The sequence below is a fragment of the Ovis aries genome, chromosome 5, assembly GCF_016772045.2.
Source record: "Ovis aries strain OAR_USU_Benz2616 breed Rambouillet chromosome 5, ARS-UI_Ramb_v3.0, whole genome shotgun sequence".
NCBI lineage: Eukaryota > Metazoa > Chordata > Mammalia > Artiodactyla > Bovidae > Ovis > Ovis aries.
In genome coordinates this window covers 90,595,666-90,621,311 of record NC_056058.1, presented here as the reverse complement: position 1 = coordinate 90,621,311, position 25,646 = coordinate 90,595,666, and the positions used below count along the sequence as shown (strand labels likewise).

Sequence of the window (25,646 nt, the reverse complement as noted above, 5' to 3'; positions counted from 1 at the left end):
AGATATGTATTTATTTATTTTCACATTGGAGAAGGATATGGCAACCCACTCCAGTATTTCTTGCCTGGAGAATCCCATGGACAGAGGAGCCTGGTGGGTTATAGTCCATGGGGTCGCAAAGAGTTGGACTGAAGTGACTTAGCAGCTGTGCATTTTCACATTGTTTTCCATTATAGGTTTTTACAAGATACTGAAGATAGTTCCTTGTGCTGTACAGTAAGTCCTTGTTGCTTATCCAGTAGTTTGTATCTGTTAACCCCATGCTCCCAATTTATCCTTTCCCCTCACCCTTCCCCATTGGCAACCGTAAGTTTGTTTTCTGTGTCTCTGAGTCTATTTTGTATATAGATTTATTTGTATCATTTTTTTTAAGATTCTACATGTAAGGGATACTATATTTGTCTTTCTCTAATATTTCATTCTTTTTTGTGGCTAATATTCCATTGCACATTTATGCCATATTTTATTAAGCCAATCATCTATTGATGGGTACCTGCGTTGTTTCCATGTCTTGGCTGTTATAAATAGCATCTCTGTGAATACTGGGATGCAGGTATCTTTTTGAATTAGAAATTTAATCTTTTCTGTTTATATACCCAGGAGTGGGATAATTGCTGGACTATATGGTAGCTCTGTTTTGTTTTTTAAGAAAACTCCATATTGTTTTTCATAGTGTCTAGACCAATTTACAGATGGCCAAGAGGCACATGAAAAGATGCTCAACATCACTATTAGAGAAATGTAAATCAGAACCACAGTAAGGTATCACCTAATACCAATGAGAACAGCTGTCATCAAAAAGTCTACAGGTGAGTGCTGGAGAGGGTGTGGAGAAAAGGAAACACTTCCACACTACTGGGGGGAATATAAATTGGTCTAAGTGATGTTAAGCATCTTTTCATGTGCCTCTTGGCCATCTGTATGTCTTCTTTGGAGAAATGTTCACTTATCTTTTCTGTTGTCTTTTTAGTCTCTGTTTCATTCATTTCTGCTCTGATCTTTGTTATTTCCTTCCTTCTACTAACTGTTAACTTAGTTCTTCTTTTTTAGTTCCTTGAGGTATAAACTTCGGCTGATTATTTGGTCTGCTTGATCGTGCCCTATAAGTCCTTTAAGCTGTCATCACTCTTTTTCATTATTTTTTCTTTTGCTCCTCTGATTGGATGCATCCTACTGCCCTATTTTCAAGTTCACTGATCCTTTCTTCCATTTCATCTAGTCTGCTGTTGTACCCCTGTATTGAAATTTTCAGTTCAGTTATTGTATTTTTCAGCTCCGTGATTTCTATTTGGTATATTCTTGTGTTAACTCTTTGTTGAAATACGCAGTTCATGCACTGTCCTCCTGGCCTTGGTGAACATCTGTGTGATCATTATTTTGAACTCTATTAGGTAATCAGTTATCTCTGTTTCATTAATACCTCTCTGGAGTTTTATCTTCTTATTTAGTTTGGAACATATTGCTGGTTCCTCAGAATTTTTTGCTCTGTATGTTGATTCTGGTCTTAGGTAGAATAGACACCGTCCAGTGATGGAGTGGCCTCATATAGGAAGATAAACCTTACTGTTCTGCTGGCCCAAGTTCTTGGTTGTTGCTCAAACCTTTGTGATCATCCAACCTACTTTATTTGTTCTTAGTGCTTCCCAGTGTTTGAGGATGTGCTGATACCTGTTTTAATGTGGATATTTTCTTGTTTACCTGATATGAGTGGCACTCAGCTAGTTACTGGATTTTTTCAGAGGGGATTACTTTGGGTATAACTGACTTTGGTATGCTTGTGGGAGAAGGTGAGTTCAGGAGTCTCCTGTGTTGTCATTTAGACTAGAATTCAGAAATAAGTTTTAATAGAAAATTTAAAGGTTCTGGACATCATCTGTATGCCACATAACTGGTGTTCCATCCTGCTTCCAGCTCTAGCCAGGTCAGCTCCTCTCCAGAGGAGCTCAGAGTGTCAGCAGTTTTTGTTTCTCAGTGTCCATCAGTGGGACTCACCCACATGGAATGTTATTCAGCTACGAGAAGAAGGAAATCTTGCCCTTTGTGAAAAGTGGACCTTAAAGGCATTCTGCTAAATGAAATAAGCCAGACAAAGATAAGTACTTTATAATATCACTTACACGTGAAGTAAAACAAACAAACAAACTTCAAATTTATAGAAACAAAAAGTAGAAAAGTGGTTACCAGGAACTGGAAGGTGAGGGAAATATGGAGAGGTTGATAAAAGGCCACAAGATTTCACCTGTGAAATATGTAATGCCTAAGATCTAATATAAACATAGTGGCTATAGTTGATAACCCTGTTAAAAATATATAGCTATTCCAGATATTGGAATTTGAATTTCAGACTGTCAGTTATGAATTCTATGACTTATTTTTGGGCAAATAATTTAACATATTTGAATCACAATTTTTAATTTGTAAAATGAATATAAGGCTGATGTAAGAATATAGTAAGTCATTTTTTCAAAAAAGAATCTTGTGAACTATAAACTTATTACAGAGTTACCTACTGTTTTTTATAAGTATGAAAATTGTGACTGTTTGTACAAAATAACTTTACCCCTTTTTCTGCAACATAGCAATTTATTGTTTATATTTTATACTAACAGATCTACATGAATAAAAGTGAGGTTTTTGTTATAGTATAATATTAGTTCTAGGTTCAGAGCTAGGATTCCTGGTTCCTCAGTGTCTCCATAATATGAATTAATTTCTGTTATTGAAAATGAGGCATCATGTAATTAACAAATTCACCTATGACCACTTTGGCTTTTACTCCCCCAGAAAAGAGAAGTGGAGAATTGTAGATACTTTGAAATAAATAGACTATTAAGGAGAAAATGACGAATAAAAATTTTTTGGTACAATTCTGTCTCAAGATAACTGCCAAATTTTTCACTGTTTCTGTTATCTAAGTGTTACTGAGTCAGTGGTAAGTCCTGATCAGTTTTAACCTCTTTGATGTCTTTATCTTTCTTCAAGTCCTATGTATAGGGATTTGTCCCCTTTCAGTATCAATTACCAGTAACTTTGGTGGTCTTATACCTTTAATATGGGACTACTTCAGGAAAACTTTATTTCCTTATTTCTCCAGCACTAATAACAGCAGTTTTTCCGACTGTTATTTGCTCTATGTGAGATATAAATCATCCTTCAGTTCAGTCGCTCAGTTGTGTCCGACTCTTTGCGACCCCATGAATCGCAGCATGCCAGGCCTCCCTGTCCATCACCAACTCCTGAAGTTCACCCAGATTCGTGTGCATCGAGTCAGTGATGCCATCCAGCCATCTCATTCTCTGTCGTCCCCTTCTCCTCCTGCCCCCAATCCCTCCCAGCATCAGGATCTTTTCCAATGAGTCAACTCTTTGGATCAGGTGGCCAAAGTATTGGAGTTTCAGCTTCAGCATCAGTCCTTCCAATGAACACTGAGGACTGGTCTCCTTTAGGATGGACTGGTTGGATCTCCTTGCAGTCCAAGGGACTCTCAAGAGTCTTCCAACACCACAGTGCAAAAGCATCAATTCTTCGGCGCTCAGCTTTCTTTACGGTCCAACTCACATCCATACATGACCACTGGAAAACCATAGCCTTGACTAGACGGACCTTTGTAGGCAAACCTCTGCTTTTTAATATGCTGTATGGGTTGGTCATAACTTTCCTTCATCATCCTTAGCACCATTAATTCAGGCTAGCCAGCATATGTTGAAGAAGACTACACGTGATGTACATACACATACGTTACTACATACGTTCGTACATGTAATTTTCTTCTTAATTTGTATTCTGTTTTGAATTCTGCTAGCCAAAAATAAGAATTACCTTTCAAGCTGTTCATTTCTTATTAATGGCTGTATTTTTAAGAGGTGGAAGTAGTTATATCTTCATTCTTTAAATTCACAAGTAAGCAAAATGTAGAATATTGCAAATTCATATAATTGAATCATTCCTCTCTGTTATTTAGAGAATTCAAAATATATAATATTTATAAGTATTATCACCTCCTGTGTTTATTGATGAAGTATTGTGAAAATAAGCATTTCCAGATGTTTATTTTGCAATTTAAATTTTTATTTTGATTAAAAGAAATATAAAAGTCATATTTTTTTTTTTAGAGTAGGAATATGTAGAAGCTTTATTTTATCATGGGAAGGGAATACTTTGTTGTTTGGATGTTTCAGCTTTGACTGTCATTTAATTTTGTTCATGTAAACAATTTCCTTTGTTTTAATGGATGATGAGAACTTATTTGGGTTCATTGGAGTGTCAATCACATCTGGTGCAAATTCACTTAAGAACAGGCTGCATTACTCTTAAAAACATTCTTGAAATTAAGATTGAGAATCTGGTCCTTGATTAAATATTTTATAATTTAGATCAAGTTATTCTGCACTCAGCAGAACCTATATGTTTCTTCTGTTGAATGAAAAAGGAGAATATTAACACAGTATTTTTTGTTTGATCTTATTAAAATTTCAATGGTTAGTCTACTTGTCTAGGCATTTTTCGTTGGTTAATTGAGTATGTTAAATATGTGAAAATGACACTGGATTGACAGCTTTTCCAGGTAGATCTGGCATTCTTTCTTCAGAAAAAGGAGAATATGGAAACTAACAGAGTGGAGACTAACCAAATTATTTCCAACTTAAAAGATATAAAAGTAAACAACTAAAACTAAAAATTTTAACTTTCTTTCCCTCCTTATATATATATATGTGTTAGTTACTCAGTCATGTCTGACTCTTTGCAACCCTATGGACTGTAGCCTGCCAGGCTCCTCTGTTCATGGAATTCTCCAGGCAAGAATACTGGAGTGGGTAGCCATTCCCTTTTCCAGGGGATCTTTCTGACCCAGGGAGTGAACCCGGGTCTCCTGCATTGCAGGCATATTTTTTACTGTCTGAGAGTGAAGACTAACCAAAACTAATTATTTCCAACTTAAAAGAGGCAAAAGAAATAAACAACTAAGACTAAACATTTTAATTTCATTTTTCTCCTTACATATATAGTTTTATACAGTTTTAAAGATTACTCCATTTACAGTTATTACAAAATATTGGCCATATTCCCTGTGTTGTACAATATATCCTTACAGACTATCTTAAAGCCAACAGTTTGTATGTCTCATTCCCCCATATCTATATTGCTGGTAACCACTGATTTGTTCTCTATGAGTTTGTAAAAAAATAAAATTTTAAACAATTTTACTTTTTGAGAATGTGGAAAATAATGAATAATATATATATGTAATTTGGTTTTTAAATAGGTAGACCACATTTTTCCTTTTGAAGTATGTGATTTACGTAGAGTTTAATAGGATCTATTTATTACTATAAATAATGACAAATGTGAATTTGTTTCTTAAAAACCCTATGAATCTTAACATTGAGACTTTATAGTAATGCTCAATTTGTCTTTTTATAAATAGGATTTTAGAAACCTTAGCTAGGAGAAATGTCAATTTGTACTTAGTCATCACTGATGAGTAATATTCTAGAATTTTTTCTCTTAGTTTAGACTTTTTAAATGTTATTTTAATTTTTCAGATGCATTATATTTAAGTGTTACATTGAACAAAATATGTAGCAGCAGTTATTGATTGTAGAATCATTCTCTATAAAAGATTGCACATTTCTTTTAATCAAGGTGGATATTTTCCTTTATGTCAAACATTAAGAATCATCGGACAATGACAACAGACCTGGGGCTCTAACATGCTTGTCATAATAGAAAGCATTGTTTTATAGGCTATTCTTTTGGAAAATTTAATATACATTTATGTATACATCCATATTCCTTAATGGGGATAACATATAGCCTAACAAGTAAGTTATTACTGAAATATGCAGTGTAGAAAGGGAAGTTAAGGGTTCTCTCAGCATCATAAAGTGTGGCAGTTTTTGAGTACGTTATTATTTCTACATATATGTGAATATTAGTATGGGTATATACCTTTATGCTTTCTATTTTAGTGACTTCTACTAAATTTATAGTATAAATTTACTTTACTTAAATGGCACCCCACTCCAGTACTCTTGCCTGGAAAACCCCTGGACAGAGGAGCCTGGAAGGCTGCTGGCCATGGGGTCGCTGAGGGTCGGACACGACTGAGCGACTTCTCTTTCACTTTTCACTTTCCTGCATTGGAGAAGGAAATGGCAACCCACTCCAGTACTCTTACCTGGAGAATCCCAAGGACGGGGGAGCCTGGTGGGCTGCTGTCTCTGGGGTCGCACAGAGTCGGACATGACTGAAGTGACTTAGCAGCAGTTACTTAAATACATATATGGAAATTTAGTCAAAGAGAGAAATTAAAATATTCTCCCCAATAAATGTAAGTTGGAAGTGAATGTGAGATGTAAATCTTCTTTGCCTGTCAGTCTCATTTTTTTTTTTTAATGTGAGCTGGGATGAGTGTGGTGTTCTAGAGTTTCAGTTCAGTTCAGTCGCTCAGTCGTGTCTGACCCTTTGTGACCCCATGAATCGCAGCACGCCAGGCCTCCCTGTCCATCACCAACTCCTGGAGTTCACTCAGACTCACGCCCATCGAGTCAGTGATGCCATCCAGTCATCTCATCCTCTGTCCTCCCCTTCTCCTCCTGCCCCCAATCCCTCCCAGCATCAGGGTCTTTTCCAATGAGTCAACTCTTCGCATGAGGTGGCCAAACTATTGGAGTTTCAGCTTCAGCATCAGTCCTTCCAATGAATACCCAGGACTGGTCTCCTTCAGGGTGGACTGGTTGGATCTCCCTGCAGTCCAAGGGACTCTCAAGAGTCTTCTCCAACACCACAGTTCAAAAGCATCAAGTCTTTGGCGCTCAGCTTTCTTCACAGTCCAACTCTCACATCCATACATGACCACTGGAAAAACTATAGCCTTGACTAGACGGACCTTTGTAGGCAAAGTAATGTCTCTGCTTTTTAACATGCTATCAGGTTGGTCATAACTTTCCTTCCAAGGAGTAAGCATCTTTTAATTTCATGGCTGCAGTCACCATCTGCAGTGATTTTGGAGCACCCCCAAAATAAAGTCTGACACTGTTTCCACTGTTTCCCCATCTATTTCGCCTAAAGATATGTATATATTTTTAATGTAACATGAAATGCAAGCTAACTAATTCTTCTGGTACTCAATCAAAGAAAAAAAACTGACTATGAGAGACAGTGTGTCCATCTTCAGTGTGCCATTGACCATATGCAAATTTTCCTTATATGCTGACTTTAGATCCTAATCCCTGAGAAGTCACTTAGCTAGTGATTTTTTGGTTTAATTTAAAATGTTAATAGTCTACTAGACTATTTTAATCTACTTTAAATATAATTTAATAGACTTTTGCACCAGTCTCTGTCATGATTATTTCTCACATACATGTTATAGGGAGCCCACAGGAACACAATGCTGTGGGTTAAATGATTAGTTCTGAGATCTTGAAGCCCAGACCAGTTTCTTTACTGTTACCACCCTACCTTTGTGTATGGATGTTTTGCTTTTATTTTTATACAGCATCCAAAGTACTTTCACCATGCGTGTCACTTAACCTTGCCTGTCATGTAATTGTTATTAAATTTTTGAGGAGTAAATGAAAAACTGTTGCATTGAGTCATGGTTCCCACTTTCAAGATGAAGAAACAAGTACAGGTGAAGACAAGTGTATTACCTTGGAATGATAAGATCTGGGTTCATATTCCATTTTTGAAATTATATGGATTAGGATTTGGAAAAAACTCTTTCGAGTCTCTGTTTTTTCACCTGTAAAACGGGGTTTTGAGGACAACTGGGAGGGTTGAATGAAATTACTTATGTGAAAATGTTTTAAACTGTAAAGTTCCATACAAATACAAAGTCAGGATTACAGTATTCTACTGCACTGAAAGTAAAGTTGCGTCCAACTCCCTGGATTATACGGTCCATGGAATTCTCCAGGCCAGATTACTGGAGTGAGTACCCTTTTCCTTCTCCAGGGGATCTTCCCAACCCAGGGATTGAACCCAGGTTTTCTGCATTGCAGGCTGATTCTTTACCAGCTGAGCCACAGGGGAAGCCCAAGAATACTGGAGTGGGTAGTCTTTCCCTTCTCCAGGGGATCTTCCTAAACCAGGAATCGAACCGGGGTCTTCTGCATTGCAGGTGGATTCTTTACCAACTGAGCTATCAGGGAAGCTTATTCTACTGCACTACTACTTGTAAATCCATCATTTTAATTATATGTTTGAAAAGACCAGCTCAGTGCTCTTTCTACTGTTCGCACACAGCTTCAGGTCTGGAGATACTCGGTCTACTTACTGCTAGGTCTGTTTCATGTTACTAATATTTATCATAAATTAAGTTTTTCAAAACTCTTGTTCAAACTTCAAAGGTCATTTTATGCCTATAATATATTATAGAAGTCCTTTGAATGAATGTTTCTTTTCTTCTCCCCTCCAACCGAAGTTCAAACTTACTCACATTTGTAAACTATGAAGAGTTAGGTAATAGGTTGTCCACACAGTTTCATTCTTCCTGCTTTAACTTAGTCTTTCCCAGAATAAGAGAGAAAATTCTTGGTGACTAGTTTGTTTATTTCATTCCTGTCTTCTGAAAAGACAGGAATGAAAATAAATAAACTTAAAATAAATTTAAAATTATAAATAATCAGTTACAAATAAACTTAATTATAACTAATCAGTTATGACATTTAAGTTTTATAGTGTGAGTATATGAAAATAAATTATCTAATTATTATTACCCAGTAACATTCTAAATCTATAAAAGATATTTCATATTTCTTAAATTTGTTTCATCTCATCCTGAGATATTTTGAGGATATTGTGCAATTGCATAGCTCTTTTTCTTTGCCTTAAATATCCAATTTATTGTACTTTGAAGCAATGGAATTGTAGTCTGAAACCTACTGTAAGTAAATAAGCTAACAAAAACTAAACTACCAAGAAGTTCCCTTAGGGTTTAGTGGCCCGAGTTTGATTCATGGTTGGGGAGCTGAGATCCTGCAAGCTGCGTTGTGTGACTAAGTAAATAAATAAAATAAAAAGACTCAATTTAAAAAATTAAACCATTACAGAAGAAAATGTGAAATGGAAATATGTAGTTGAATAAATAAGGATTGTAGAGGACTAACAAGAGATATCATCAGTGTGTTTCTTACTTGGTAGTTGTTTTCTTTTAGGAAAAATCTTATCAGCTGGAGAGGGTTACTCTTTTCTTTGAAGCTAGCTCTGGTTTCTCTGAAATCAGATTTTGTATTCCCAAGGCTCCACTCTGCAATGCCAGCACAAACATACATTAACAGCTGTACAACACTTTAAAATAAAGGAGTGGAAAGAAGGTATCAAGCAATTGCTTACTGTGCCTTAGAACCTTTAGAAGTTTTCAAAAAGCTTCTGGAGTTTTAGGGAGGGGGAAAATAAGAGTAAAAAGACTTCATGAAGAGCATATATCAAATAATAATGTAAATTAATTGAAAAGACTATTCTATCAGCGAGAGATTCAGGAAAATACTCCCATTATATTTTACAAACTATGTACATGATGGTTTGTGTTAGCTGTGTAATTGAGTAAATCTGCTACATGGTTTCTTTTTGTAGTTTGGTAGATACGTGCTGTTCTTGTGAATCTTTCATTAACTAGTGCATTGTGTAGTGAAAGAAATGCAATAACTCTAAATAAAAAGTGAGATCTCTTGTTTTGATGTGAAGTACTCAGATTATTCCGTTCTAGTTCCTTAACTTCACCGAGGTATCCTGCTAGTTTAATTTTAGTATTGCTGCCTTGCATTTCAAGTATCTCTAACTTTATATTATTATTTGTGGTGGCAGTATATTTACATGTAATGCGTATAAACTTTGTGCATACCAAAATACTGCAGTAGGCACCCTAAGAGGTAGTGCCTTTTGAGGAGAAAATGTCATTCATTTTTTCATTCCTTTGTGTGCTGTTTGTGTCAGGTACAAGTTAATTGCCCAGGTTCTAGTATTAGACTACACTAATTATGAAAACTTGGTCATCAATTTGTTCATGGCGTAATTATTAGTTTCATACTATGTGCCTTTTCTACAGATTCTAGAAATCACTGGATATAGATATTAATAAGGATGCATTGTTTTCAGTTTATTACCTTACATTTAAATATAAAGAGACAAAATTGATATACAAAAGAGATAAAAATGATATATTTCTTGGATATATAGCTGCGCTTTGAGGGAATTCTTCCAGCATTATCTCCATTCAATCACCTATATGTTGAGGACCAGTTTATATATAGGAGATGGATAGATTTTCTAAAAGTGAAAGAAAACAATATTTTGTTAATAGCACCCATTGATTAACATGTATTTATTGATCATTTGCTCTCAGTCAGATATTGTGCTAGATGCTGAGAATAAATTATACTTACTTATAATCTAGTGGAAGAGATCGACATTAGTCAAATAACTTTAGAGTTAAATTTTGAATTAATTCCTAAGGAGAGGTAGGTTTGTGGGATCTTATGAGAAAATACAACATTTGAGAGAAATATGAAAATAATAGGTACCTATTTGAATGATAAAAATGATGAAAGAGTTAGGAAACTACCCTTAGTAATTGATAACAATTATTACATGTGTCTTATATATCCCAGAGTTCTAGTGATAAGAGTTTTGATAAAATTATGGGTGGGAGTAATTTTCCATTGCCTAAGTGAGCTTAAACAATTTTAATGTAATAAAGAACTATGTAAAATAGATGATAAAATGATGTTACATGTAAAATCTGGACCATTATAGAAAACCCCATGGTTTTATTTTATATGCTTGGAATTGGTGTAATAAATTCATATGCTAAATTATTATTTTTTTACACACTTTCTTACACAGTGTTTCTTTGCCTTGAAATGCAGGAAAATATAGCAACTTGGAAACTATGAAGATAGCCAAAATATAATTCCTTTTCATAACATTTTAATGGAAACATTAAAATTTATATCATTTTTCATTGCTGTTTTTAAGTTTTTTGAAACTTAACTTTATAAAGGAAAGCCATTAGCTTCACTTTAAATTTGTCAGTTTTGCTTTGTTACATGAACTATTCATAATGATGTTTAAATTGCATTTACTATAAGAAATTTAAAAAATTAAAAATGACTTTTAGTTTTATAAAATATTTCTGTTTATTTTCACAAAGTATACATTTAAAATTCCTTAAAATTGGCTGTGTAGCATTTTTTAGTTCTAGTTGTTATTCAGTCACAGTTGTGTCCAACTCTTTGTGACCCCACAGACTTTATCACGCCAAGCTCCTATCTTCCACTGTCTCCCAGAGTTTGCTCAGATTCATGTCCATTGAGTCAGTAATACTATCTATCTCATCCTCTGCCACTCCCTTCTTTTTTTGCCTTCAGTCTTTCCCAGTATCAGGGTCTTTTCCAATGAGTTGGCTCTTCACATCAGGCAGTCAGAGTATTGGAACTTCAGCTTCAGTAACAGTCCTTCCAGTGAATATTCAGGGCTGATTTCCTTGAAATGACTGGTTTGATTGCCAGTCACTCCTAAAGGAAAGTTCTAGTTACACTGTTATATAATGTCAAATCTGCCTCCCTAAGTTTTTAATTCAATCTATCAGAAATAATTGCCCCTACTAAAGTATTTCTCTTCCTTAAACAGAAAAAAAGGGATATAACAATGTTTAACTTCTTACTAGTTACTGAATGGTAGGTAATTTACAAATAATCTCAAATTTATATACTATTAGCATTTCCTCTGTTTGCAGGGAAACTGGCCAGACTTTATGACAGCACAGAACCTCTCATTTCATTACACAAGCTCCTTGAATGAATTTCATTTTTTAATGATGCTGGAGGTAAAAATCCCTTGGTGGGTTGGAAGCTGAGAGAAGAAAAACATATGCCTTTGGATTGTATATTTTAATTATGAGGATAGTGCCATTTATGTTCATTCCCCCCACCCCTTTTGGCTATTTTCAATTTAGATTTATCAAAAAGTAGCAATTTGCTGCATTTATAGTTTTTGGTATAGAATATTCAGTACTGGGTGTTACTAGAAATACCAAGCGGAAATATTTTCTTCTCTCTTCTCTCTCAGTCCTTGGATTTCAAACAAATGTTCCTTTAAGTAGTCTTGAATTCAACATTCAGCCGTGTTATTTTGGCTTTGAATATACAGTAGAACATGAAAGAAAAGTTGAGTGTTTCAAAGTAAACTGTATATACTCAAATTCACTGTAATCTTATCTATAAACTCCTAGTTTATAATGGTCTCCGTGAGGGTCAACTGTTGCAGTTAGGATTAATGAACATAAAATGCTCTTCTCCTCTTTGTGTAGAGGACATGCTCTTCCCTATTTCTCAATCCTTGCGCTCTCCAAGCTTGAATTTTCCTTTATGCTAAAAAACAATAGTACTTAGGTACAGTAAGAATACTGCCCTTCCCCTCATCATGGTTGAGAAGTGAATCACAGAAGACATTTATTAAGTTCTATACATATCTTATGAAAGGTGATAAAAGTCAGAAATGTCTCAGTAATTTTGCCACAAAATAAACCCAAAAGCAAGAGATTATTACTACCATTTCCTGCTGTTTGTACCATTATTCAAAATAATTTAACCCCAGAACCTCACAACTTAATAATAGTCATGCAGGTTAAACTTCTCCAATCTGGACATTTCTTTCACAGAGTTAGATATAGCATAGAGGGACCCAATTCTTTCACATTCTCTGAATGCATAATGACATGGGGAAAACACTGAATGAATTGAGATCTCTGGTTAATGTAAAATAAAGCAAAATGTGCTTTGGAACTAGGCATAAGTTTTATACTTTTATGAGTTGAAGAAAATTCATGTGAGCAAAGACATAGCTTATGTAGAGAATCACATTTTCTGTTGAGGATATGCGATAAATGTGATTTTCTGTTGAGGAAAAGAAAAGCAACCACCCAACAGGAAAGCTTCAGGCTTTAAAAAGTGAGTTTTTCTTCCCCAAATACATAGCCCAACAATAGCAAAAAACAAACAACTCAGTGAAAAAAATGGGCATAAAGTTTACATAAGCACTTCTCCAAAGGGAACATACAGATGGCCAATAGGCACATGAAAAGGCGCTCAGTGTCACTAATTACTTGAGAAATGCAAATCAAAACTACAGTGAGGTACCACTTCATGCCAGTTAGAACGGCTGTCTTCAAAAAGTGTACAAATAACAAATGCTGGAGAGGGTGTGGTGAAAAGAGAACCCTTCTACATTGTTGGTGGGAATGTAAATTGGTATAGCCACTATGGAAAACAGTATGGAGGTTCCTCAGAAAACTAAAAATAGAATTACCATATCATCCAGCAGTCTCATTCTTTGGAATATATCTGGACAAAATTATAATTCAAAAAGATATGTGTACCCTTATGTTAATAGCAGCACTATTCACAATAGCCAAAGACATGGAACCAGCCTAAATGCCTTTCAACAGATAAATGGATAAAGATGTGGTACGTATATACAATGGAATATTACTCAATCATTAAAAAGAGCAAAATAATGCCATTTGCAGCACCACTGCATCCAGCAACATGGATGCAATTAGAGACCATCATACTAAGTGAAGCAAGTCAGTAAGGGAAAGACAGATACCACATGATATCACTTATTTGTGAAATCTAAAATATGACCTATCTAAAAATGAATCTGTCTATGAAGCCAGAACAGAATCAGGGATATAGAGAATGGACTTGTGGTTACCAAGAGGGAGAGGGATGGTAGAGGGTTGGATTGGGATTGGGTATATATAGAATGGATAAGTGACAAGGTCCAACTATATTGCACAGGGAATGTATTCAATATCCTAGGGTAAACCATAATGGAAAATAATATAAAAAAGGATATATATATATATATATATATATACACACACACATATACGTATATAAAAGTTGCTTTGCTACGCAGCAAAATTAACACAATTTTTAAAATCAACTATACCTCAATAAAAATAAAGAAAAATGAGGTTTTTTGAAAACCACGGATCATTAACTAGCTAATCATGAATTTACTTTTTTTTTCTGTTTGATGGACAATAGGAGGTAGAATCAGACAGTGATAAGGTAATGTGGATTTCAGATGTGCAGATATTTTGACACTTTGATACAAAGGAATGATTATTCTAAATTATATATTAAGTATGTATTTGAAAGAAGAAAGAAAACTCAAAATTTCTAATCTTAAAAAAAATTGACAGTGATTTCAGTCTCCTAGTTCATCCTGTACAAATGAGGAAACTTGGGTAAATAGAACACAGAATGCAAATGTAAACCAGTACTAGAAAGTTAATATAAACTACCTTGACCACCCTTGGTCCAATGCTATTTTCAGTGTTTTATTCAATATATTTATAATAGTTCTAATATATCAATGAGATAAATACTTGATTTTCTCCATTTTATTGCATTTAGAATTTAAAATAACATGTTTTTGAAATATATTTGTTGGCCTTTGAAAACTAACGGTAAAATCATCTAAGTTAGGAGCTATACTAACATCAGTTCAGTTCAGTTGCTCAGTCGTGTCCAACTCTTTGCAACCCCATGAATCGCAGCACGCCAGGCCTCCCTGTCCATCGTCAACTCCTGGAGTCCACCCAAACCCATGTCCATCGAATCGATGATGCCACCCAACCATCTCATCCTCTGTCACCCCCTTCTCCTGCCCTCAATCTTTCCCAGCATCAGGGTCTTTTCCAATGAGTCAGCTCTTTGCATGAGGTGGCCAAAGTATTGGAGTTTCAGCTTCAACATCAGTCCTTCCAATGAACACCCAGGACTGATGTCCTTTAGGATGGACTGGTTGGATCTCCTTGCAGTCCAAGGGACTCTCAAGAGTCTTCTCCAACACCACAGTTCAAAAGCATCAATTCTTCAGCATTCAGCTTTCTTTATAGTCCAACTGTCACATTCATACATGACCACTGGAAAAACCATAGCCTTGACTAGATGGACCTTTGTTGACAAAGGTCTGCTTTTGAATATGCTATCTAGGTTGGTCATAACTTTCCTTCCAAAGAGTAAGCGTCTTTTAATTTCATGGCTGAAATCACCATCTGCAGTGATTTTGGGGCCCCCCAAAATAAAGTCAGCCACTGTTTCCACAGCTGTTTGCCTTGAAGTGATGGGACCGGATGCCGTGATCTTTGTTTTCTGAATGTTGAGCTTTAAGCCAACTTTTTCACTCTCCTCTTTCACTTTCATCAAGAGGCTTTTTAGTTCTTCACTTTCTGCCATAAGGGTGGTGTCATCTGCATATCTGAGGTTATTGATATTTCTCCCGGCAATCTTGATTCCAGCTTGTGCTTCTTCCAGCCCAGAATTTCTCATGATGTACTCTGCATATAAGTTAAATAAGCAGGGTAACAATATACAGCCCTGACGTACTCCTTTTCCTATTTGGAACCAGTCTGTTGTTCCATGTCCAGTTCTAACTGTTGCTTCCTGACCTGCATACAGGTTTACTAACATATTATGTCACAAGTTTGCTCTGTAGTCTGCTTTTTTCAGTGTTACATATATTCACTGAGACTAACGTGAAAGTGGAAGTCACTCAGTCGTGTCTGACTCTTTGAGATCCTATGGACTCTATAGGCAAGAATACTGGAGTGGGTAGCCTTTCCCTTTTCCAGGGGATCTTCCTGACCCAGGAATAGAGCTGAAGTCTCCTGCATTGCAGGCGGATTCTTTACCAACTGAGCTCTCAGGGAATATATGATGGTTGATCTCCTGTGTTTTTAGCTCTCTAGCCATGATAAAGATTTAAATATTGTTTGCTTTGAAAAAGTTATTTAAAAATAAAATTAATATATATTTCAAAAAAACCAAAAAGAAACTTTTAAACTAGGAAATATTAGAAAAATTAAATTAGGATGTATTTCATGCAAAAAATACATTTATGAGACTAATTTAACAGATATTAGCATTTTGACGTATTTATTGTATATATTTTTGTTGTTTTAAGAAATAAAAGGTCACAGAGACTGCAGAATCCCTTCACATCCCGTTTTAGCCTACTTCACTTCTCCAGCACTATCCTGAAGTAGGTGTGTATTCTTTTTCTAAGATTTTATATTTCTATGTATGTATGTACCCATAAATGATGTATACCTGCTCTGCCAATATGGTGGCCAACAGCCATTTAAATTAGAATTAAAATACAATGAAATACATTAAATTCCTCAGGATCACTAGCCATATTACAAATGTTCAGTAGTCACACGTGGCTTAGGGTATTGTGTTAGTGCAGATACAGAACAGTTTCATCATGGCAGAAAGTTCTGATATATACCATTGCTTTCACGTTCTTAAACTTTATACAAATGATATGACACTATTCATTTTCTGGAACTTGTTTCACTCAGTCTAATGTTTTTGAGATTTATCTATAATGACACACTGGTTTATGGGCATTTAGACTATTTCCAACTTAACCTGCAGTGAGCCCTTTTATGCTTGTTTCTTTACACATGTGTGTATGTTTCTTTAGGGCATGCATTTATTGGTTGTAATCATTATCAACTTTATGTGATGTTGCCAACTCAATCCCTAAAGTAGCTATACCAATTTATACCTCAACCAGTATAAAGATTTTCTTGCATACTTGCTGATTTTTTAATTTATTAGACTGTAGTGTCAAATGTTATTTTGTTTTAATTTACATTTTTCCTAATATTAATATTTTGAATGAGCAACATTTCATATGTTTATTGGCTATTTGGATTTTGTTTTCTGTGAATTTGGTGTTTATATTCCTTCTTTAAAAATGTTTTTTTCTTTTTGATTTAGAAGTTCTTTATAATAATTTATTTTTGGTTATATCTATTATAAAATATCTCATTTTATGGCTTATCTTTTTACTTTGTTAGTGATGTTTTGATGTATAGAAGTTTTACAATTGATTGTGTAACTTTTTTTAGCCTTCCCTTTAATACTTGTACTTTTTTGGCTCTTGTTTAAGTAGGCTTTTCCTGTTTTGATGGCATATGGCTAATTTCCTCCTTTTTCCTCTAATAGTGTTATAATTTTGCCTTCTAGATTTAGCTTTTTTTAAACCCACCTGGGATTTATTTTATGAGACAGTGATCTAGTTTTCCCCCCATTTGTATAAATTAATTTCTCAGCATCATTTAAAAAGTAATTTCTCCTTTCCTCAGTGACTTGTCTTGCTAACTTTTTCATCTTCCAAATTGCCATCAGTGGGTGGATCTGTTTCTGGGTACTCTATTTTGTGTGGTTAGGTTTGTTCATCTCTGTGCCAGTATCATGCCATCTAAATAACAAAGCTTTTTAATATGACAGTGGATGGTGGGTAAAACTTGTTGATCTTCAGAATTGTGCTATTTTCAATCTGTACTCTCATGTGTGAATTCATGGGGTTATTTTGTCAAGATCTGTTAACACTGTTCATGAGATTTCTACTGGAATTGAATTTATAGAGTAATTTAGTGAGAATAGACATTTTATGAAACTCAGTCTTTCCATCCACCAACACGGCATATCTTTCCACTCATCTATGTTTCTTTTTATGCCTGACAATAAAGTTTTATGATTTCCTTTATAGAGGTCTTACTCAGATTTTGTAAGATATTTTCTTAAGTATATTATGATTTTGTTTCTATTGTGAATGAGATCTTTAATTATAGTTCTACTTGATTGTTCTTTGTGTACAGGAATGCTGTTAATTTTTTGTGTATTGAACTTGTATCCAGTAACCTGTTGAACTGTATTATTAGTCTTGACAATTTTTAGATTCTCTTGGATCTTCTGTATAATTATATTATCTGCAAATAATAACTGTTTAAGAAATCTTTAATAGGCTTTCTTATATAAGGTTGAATAAAGCAAACATTTTCATCATGTTTCTGACTTCAAATACAAGTTTTACTATTAATATTAGATTAAGGAGATTTCTTTGTATTGTTAGCTTGCTAAGAGGTTCTCAACAAAAGGTGATACAGGCATGCTGATTTTTTTCCTGTTGATCCTTCTGATCTTTTAAAAAGATCATACGATTTTTTATTAATATGTTGATGTGACAATTATATTAATAGGTTTAAAAATTTATTTATTTGTAATTGAAGGATTATGGCTTTATAGTATTATGTTGGTTTCTACCGGGTATCAACATGAATCAGCCATAGGTTTACCCATGTTATAAATAGGTTTTTAAGTGTTGGTCTTTCCTTGAGTTCCTGGAATAAACTTGGTCATGATAACCTAAATGGGCTTGCTTTTGCTGACTCCCAAAATCCCGAATCTGCTGTTTGATCCTCAAGACAATGCCGTCCTGCTCTGGGCTCAGATTCTTGGGTCGGGAAGATCTTTTGGAAAAGGAAATGGCAACCCATTCCAGTATTCTTGCCTGGAGAATTCCATGAACAGAGGAGCCTGGTGGGCTACAGTCCATGGAATTGCACAGAGTCGGACACGACTGAGCTACTTTCACTCACTCATACTCACATGTAGCTGATGTACAGACACATAGTCTGCATTATTAAATTGATTAAATTTGCTAATACTTTATGTAGAATTTAAAAAACCTGGGTTAGTAAATGAGTCTAGCCTATAGTTTTTTTCTTTTACAGTTTGTGTCTGACTCTTTGAAACCCCATGGACTATATAGCCCATCAGGCTCCTCTGTCTGTGGGATTCTCCAGGCAAGAATACTGGAGTGGGTTGCCATTCCCTTCTCCAGGGAATGTTATACTAGCCTTATAAAATGAACTGAATAGCTTTTTCTATTTTTCTGTTCCCTAAAATGTCTTGTTTAAAATAAGTGTTACCTGTTTCTTTAAGATTTGATAGTACTTTCTATAAATAGCCTTGGGTTGATGCTTTCTTGTGGATAGATATTTGACTGCTGATTTAATATTTTGATATTCATGAATATATTAAGGTTTTTGATATTCTTCTTGTGTCAAATTTAGGTTGCTTATATAGGCTATTCCAAAAGTCTTACTGTAATTTTAAATTTGAATAACTTCAAGAGTATAAATGCCTCAGACTTGTACAATTACTTGGAAGTTTATTTAAATGTATTGTAAGTTATATGGTGTTTTAATCATGAATAAACTTATTTTTCCAGCCAGAGTTTTTAATCTTTAATCACAGGAACTGAAATAAAACCTTAAAATTAAACATTTATTATTAAATTTCTTTACAGTTTCCCCTTTTTTTCTTATACCATTTATTTGTTGATGAATTCAGTTTATTAATCTGTTAAGTTTCCCACTGTGTTGGGGCTTCCAAAGACCACTCCTAGGTTCAGTGACTCACTAGGAGGACTCAGGGGTTCAGCATACAGTTGTATTCATGGATATTTATTATAGCAAAAGGATACAAAGTAATGCCAGTAAAGGGAAGAGACAGATGGAGTACAAAGTGTGGAGGAAACCAGGTACAAGTTTCTAAGAGTCTTCTAGTAGAGTGCCACAGGATGTGCTTAATTTTAACCCTCAGGAAAGAATAGTGACAACACGTATGAAATACTTTAAAAGAAGAGCTCATTAGAGATTCAGTACCAGGGTTTTTATTGGAGGTTGACTATGTAGGTATCCTCTCCCTCGCATGTACCAAAATTTAAGACTCTGAGAAGGAGAGCAGGTGTTCACCATAAACCACATTGTACAAATAGTTTAAGCACATCGAACACTCTTACCGGTTTTGGGAATGGTGGGAGCCCTACTGAAATCTGAGCTCCCAGGCACCAGCTAAGATCCAACCTTGCAAACAGGTTTTTCTAAGGATAGGATTTTGGGGCCTGCTTTGTTAACTTTTTTCTGCACACCTACATTCAGGATTTTGATGACTGCATCCTCAGTCAGTTCAGTTCAGTCACTCAATCGTGTCCGACTCTTTGCGACCCTGTGACTCATAGCATGCCAGGCTTCCCTGTCCATCACTAACTCCCGGAGTTCACTCAAGCTCATGTGCATCGCATCAGTGATGCCATCCAGCCATCTCATCCTCTGTCGTCCCGTTCTCCTTCTGCCCCCAATCCCTCCCATCATCAGGGTCTTTTCCAGTGAGTCAACTCTTTGCATGAGGTGGCTAAAGTACTGGAGTTTCAGCTTCAGCATCAGTCCTTCCGAAGAACACCCAGTACTGATCTCCTTTACAATGGACTGGTTGGATCTCCTTGTAGTCCAAGGGACTTTCAGGAGTCTTCTCCAACACCACAGTTCAAAAGCATCAATTCTTCGGGGCTTAGCTTTCTTCAGAGTCCAACTGTCACATCCACACATGACCACTGGAAAAACCATAGCCTTGACTAGACGCACACAAGAGAAGACTCTACACATGGGCATCACCAGATGGTCAATACCGAAATCAGATTGATTATAGTCTTTCCAGCCAAAGATGGAGAAGCTCTATACAGTCAGCAAAAATAAGACTAGGAGCTGACTGTGGCTGAGATCATGAACTCCTTATTGCCAAATTCAGACTTAAATTGAAGAAAGTAGGGAAAACTGCTAGACCATTCAGGTATGACCTAAATCAAATCCCTTATGATTATACAGTGGAAGTGAGCAATAGGTTTAAGGGCCTAGATCTGATAGACAGAGTGCCTGATGAACTATGGAATGAGGTTCGTGACATTGTACAGGAGACAGGGATCAAGACCATCCCCATGGAAAAGAAATGCAAAAAAGCAAAATGGCTGTCTGAGGAGGCCTTACAAATAGTTGTGAAAAGAAGAGAAGCAAAAACCAAAGGAGCAAATGAAGGATATAAGCATCTGAATGCAGAGTTCCAAAGAATATCAAGGAGAGATAAAGCCTTCCTCAGCGATCAGTGCAAAGAAATAGAGGGAAAGAACAGAATGGGAAAGACTAGAGATCTCTTCAAGAAAATTGGAGATACCAAGGGAACATTTCATGCAAAGATGGGCTCAATAAAGGACAGAAATGATATGGACCTAACAGAAGCAGAAGATACTAAGAAGAGGTGGCAAGAATACATAGAAGAACTGTACAAAAAAGAGCTTCACGACCCAGATAGGCACGATGGTGTGATCACTCACCTAGAGCCAGACTGCATCCTAGGTGTTGTTAAATATGTTATTCTGTCTCCTGTTTCTGTTAAACAGTAGTTAGATGTAAAGACTTAACTCAGGCTTGATTTTTTTTTTTTTCTGGCAAGAGTAATTTCGTAGGTGGTGATATATACTTTCTGTTGCATCATACAAGGAGGCATGTAGCATCTGGTTGCTCTTTTTCTCGTGCATTGGTAAGGTTAGATTGATGAGAAGTTTCAGCTATTGTCAGTCTGATCCATACCGTATACAATTCCCATTCCTCACCTCCCACCTACTGTTTGCCTAATGATTTTAGCACCCATTGATGCATCTGATTATGCCATTAAGAGCTGCAAAATCTAACTTTCCTTTTTATTTATTAGCTGAAGAATTTCTATAAAGAACTTGTCCTCATCAACTATTCAGTTACTTTCAGGTATAGTTAATGAAGAAAAGATAGTAAAAATAATGCAGGATTCATTCCTTTTACTTAACTGATTTTCATAATAATAGTTTGGTTCGCTCATGTCCTCCATTCTCCAAAAGGTGATGGAAGTTTTCATTTAAAAAAATTTTTGTGAGCACATGGATTTTCAACATATTTAGTATTTCAGTACTTTTAAACATTGTATCTTTTTCCTTAAATTGTTCTATCTTTTGCTGTCTTTTCAAGTTAGCTATTGAGTCCCTTTGCAAAGCCTTTGACTGTGTGGATCACAATAAACTGTGGAAAATTCTGAAAGAGGTGGGAATACCAGACCACCTGACCTGCCTCTTGAGAAACCTGTATGCAGGTCAGGAAGCAACGATTAGAACTGGACATGGAACAACAGACTGGTTCCAAATAGGAAAAGGAGTATGTCAAGGCTGTATATTGTCACCCTGCTTATTTAACTTCTATGCAGAGTACATCATGAGAAACGCTGGGCTGGAAGAGGCACAAGCTGAAATCAAGATTTCTGGGAGAAATATCAATAACCTCAGATATGCAGATGATACCACTCTTATGGCAGAAAGTGAAGAAGAACTAAAGAGCCTCTTGATGAAAGTGAAAGAGGAGAGTGAAAAAGTTGTCTTAAAGCTCAACATTCAGAAAACAAAAATCATGGCATCTGGTCCCATCACTTCATGTCAGATAGATGGGGAAACAGTGAAAACAGTGTCAGACTTTATTTTCTTGGGCTTCAAAATCACTGCAGATGGTGACTGCAGCCGTGAAATTAAAAGACGCTTACTCCTTGGAAGGAAAGTTATGACCAACCTAGATAGCATATTAAAAAGCAGAGACATTATTTGTCAACAAAGGTCCATCTCGTCAAGGCTATGGTTTTTCCAGTAGTCATGTATGGATGTGAGAGTTGGAGTATAAAGAAAGCTGAGTGCAGAAGAATTGATGATTTTGAACTGTGGTGTTGGAGAAGACTCTATTTTTTTTTTTTTTGGAGAAGACCCTTGAGAGTCCCTTGGACTGCAAGGAGATCCATCCAGTCCATCCTAAAGGAGATCAGTCCTGGGTGTTCATTGGGAGGACTGATGCTGAAGCTGAAACTCCAATATTTTGGCCACCTGATGCGAAGAGCTGACTCGTTTGAAAAGACCCTGATGTTGGGAAAGATTGAAGGCAGGAGGAAAAGGGGACGACAGAGGATGAGATGGTTAGATGGCATCACCGACTCAATGGACATGAGTTTGGGTAAACTCTGGGAGTTGGTGATGGACAGGGAGGCCTGGAGTGCTGCAGTTCATGGGATCGCACAGAGTCAGACACGACTGAGCAACTGAACTGAACTGAATGGGCTTCCTTGATGGGTCAGTGGTAAAGAATCTGCCTGTAATGCAGGAGACACAGGTTCGATTCCTGGGCAGGAAAGATCCCTTGGAGAAGGAAATGGAAACCCACTCCAGTATTCCTGCCTGGGAAATCCCATGGACAGAGGAGCATGGTGGGCCATAGTCCATGGAGTCACAAGAGTCAGACATGACCCAGCAACTAAACCACCACCACCATTGAGCCCTTTTACATAATATCATTAACCTTCACTTATCTTACTGTTTTCTGGTATAGTAAGATATTTCAGGTTCATCTTGTGTGTTTCCTACCCTAGATCTGATATCAGCTGTTCTAAGTGAACTTAGTTCTTTTGGTGCAAAATGGTATTTGGAGATCACAGTTTGGATGATGGGGTGCTTGGTGTTCTGGATTTGCCATTTTATGTAGGCCTTTTTAATGTAATATGAAGAGCTAGGCAAGGTGATTTTTTTAAGAGAAAAATGTCTCATGAATTTATCCTGATATTTCTGCTCAAATTTGAGATTACAGGGTTTTTACTTAGCTTCTTTTATTTTTGTGTGTTGACTCATATGCTGAAAACAGTGTTTTTTGTGATATTAATATAATTATTTGCTCTATGTTAATCAGTATAATAAGACCAATGCCATTTCTAATAATATGGTTACTGAAATAGTTTAAAATTTCTTTTTAGTTCTTTTGGTCTTTGTTGTATCCTATTATAGCAACTCACTTCAGTGTTCTTGCCTGGGATATCCCATGGACAGAGGAGCCTGATGGGCTATGGTCCATGACACGACTTAGCAACTAAACCACGTTAAGGATTTACAATCAATTTACTCGGGTTTGAAACCACTTGAAATAATTGCTCTCTGTGTTTTTGAGCCTCATCAACTCGATACCTAGATTAGTTTGTTTCATTTTACTTGTATATTTTAGGAATCACTTTTAAAATTTCTTGATTCAATTTTGGTTTATAATTAGATGTTATATGTTTAGATAGTTTCAAAGTCAAATATAGAAAATAAGATAAATTTGGAGAAGTCTAGCTTCTATTCTTCTCCCTTCCACTCTTTTTTTTCCTTTTCCACAGGCAAATAATTTAATCACCTGTAATCCCCCCTTTTTTTATTAAAGAAAATAGAACCAAATGTGTGTTCTTTCTTAGATAAACATATGCATACTCTTCACATGTTCAGAGCCCAGCTTTTAAAAAATTTAATAATGTTCTTGGACGTCATACCATAATAGTATAGTATGTAAAAATTCTTATTAGGCTCTGTTTTTTTAATTTGGCATGGGATTACCATACCATGCATGTAATGCAAATTTGAACCCCAAATCTATCTTTAGGTTTTGTTCTCTCATAGGAAATTTTTTACTTATTTTGAGTTTTGGCAGAGAGTCAGCTTCCTTGCTGCTTTCCAAGCTTGTGAGTAGAGATTATATTTTTGTTTTTAATACCCCTTTTTATGGAGTGAGCAATCTCTTATTATCTGAATTTTTTACTCAAGTATCTTAGCTCTTTTCAATGTTCCTACTTGTGTGGGCCCCAATCTGTGTATTTTATCCTCCCTACACAAGGACCTTAAAGCCTCAGCTCCTGGCTCTTAGGTCCTATTTCTACTCTGTACTTCTTAAATTATCATGCTGTCAGTTTATATTCTTGTCACTCTGGCTTTGAGTTCTCTTTGTTTCTGGTGCCTGGATATTTCTAAACTATGTATTTTTTGTTTGCTTGTTTGTATTTCTTCCAGACCTTCTTTGTGTTTGGAACAGGAGTAATTCACATTTCATCTTGCCAGAAGTAGATCAACAACAGTTATTTTCTGTCACCCATGTCTATCATCCCTTTCCTGTACTTAGCTGGCTGAAGGAACATACACGCTCAACATGTGAAACAATTTTATAAACTCTATCTTATACCTAAAATTATGACATTTCCTACCAAACGTTCTCTTTCTTTCACTTGAAAGTATTGATGTTCTGTTGTGGTTATTTTAAGGTGTTTTTAATATGTTCTCTTCCTTTTTCTCCTCTCTGCCTTGCTTATTTTTCTCTCTCTTTTAGTCAAAGAAAAATTTATGTAAGGAACCTAGGTCAACTAGTCTTACTGCTTCTTTCAAAATACCAAGAAATAAAGTCATAGGGCTTTTAGACAACAGCATTATAGTGAATATAAATTATTTTTAGTAAAATAGAAAACAATTGCCTAAGTATAATTTGTGGACTCTAGTACAGATTATTGGTTTAGGGTATTTTTTGAGTGTTTGAAAAATCTTTTATCTAATGACATTTATTTCTGTTTTTATGTCTTTTACTTGTATTACCTTCTACTTGTGTCTTCCTGTTGCTTTCTTTTACACATCTCATTAAAACTATAGTGTTAGCATGTCACATAGAAGATCTTTTGTATTTAATACATTTGAACTGGGTTTTTTACAGTATGGTTTTTCAAGTTAAAATATAGAGGCAGTATGAATATGCATTAAATAGTTTAGAAGTGTAAAGTCATAGTTAAATCTTCAGATTCCTCAAAGAAATCTGTAGCTTTCAGAATAATTCTCCTTTGAGGATGAGATGTTTATTAGAATTTTGAGCAGAGGTAAGAACTTTGCCACCTGGGTTTCCCAGGTGATGCTAGTGGTAAAGAACTTGCCTGCAAATGCAGAAGACATAAGAGACGCTGTTTTGATCCCTGGGTTGGGAAGATCCCCTGGAGTAGAAAATGGCAACCCACTCCAGTATTCTTGGTTGGAAAATCCCATGGACAGAGGAACCTGGTGGGCTACAGTCCATGGGATTGTAAAGAGTCAAACAT

At 35.7% G+C, this 25,646-nt stretch overlaps 1 long non-coding RNA gene across 12 annotated transcripts in view; it reads left to right on the top strand.

Annotated features, from left to right (window-relative positions):
• LOC105607625 (uncharacterized) overlaps positions 1 to 25,646 on the top strand; it is a 151,307-nt gene that overhangs the window by 58,491 nt on the left and 67,170 nt on the right. For 2 of the 12 annotated variants that reach the window (XR_009600933.1, XR_009600937.1), the window contains one exon: positions 15,982 to 16,063. The exons of the other annotated variants lie outside the window; for them this stretch is intronic. This is a non-coding gene — a long non-coding RNA (uncharacterized LOC105607625). The remainder of the gene's footprint in view (positions 1 to 15,981; positions 16,064 to 25,646) is intronic. 12 annotated transcript variants of the gene reach the window in all.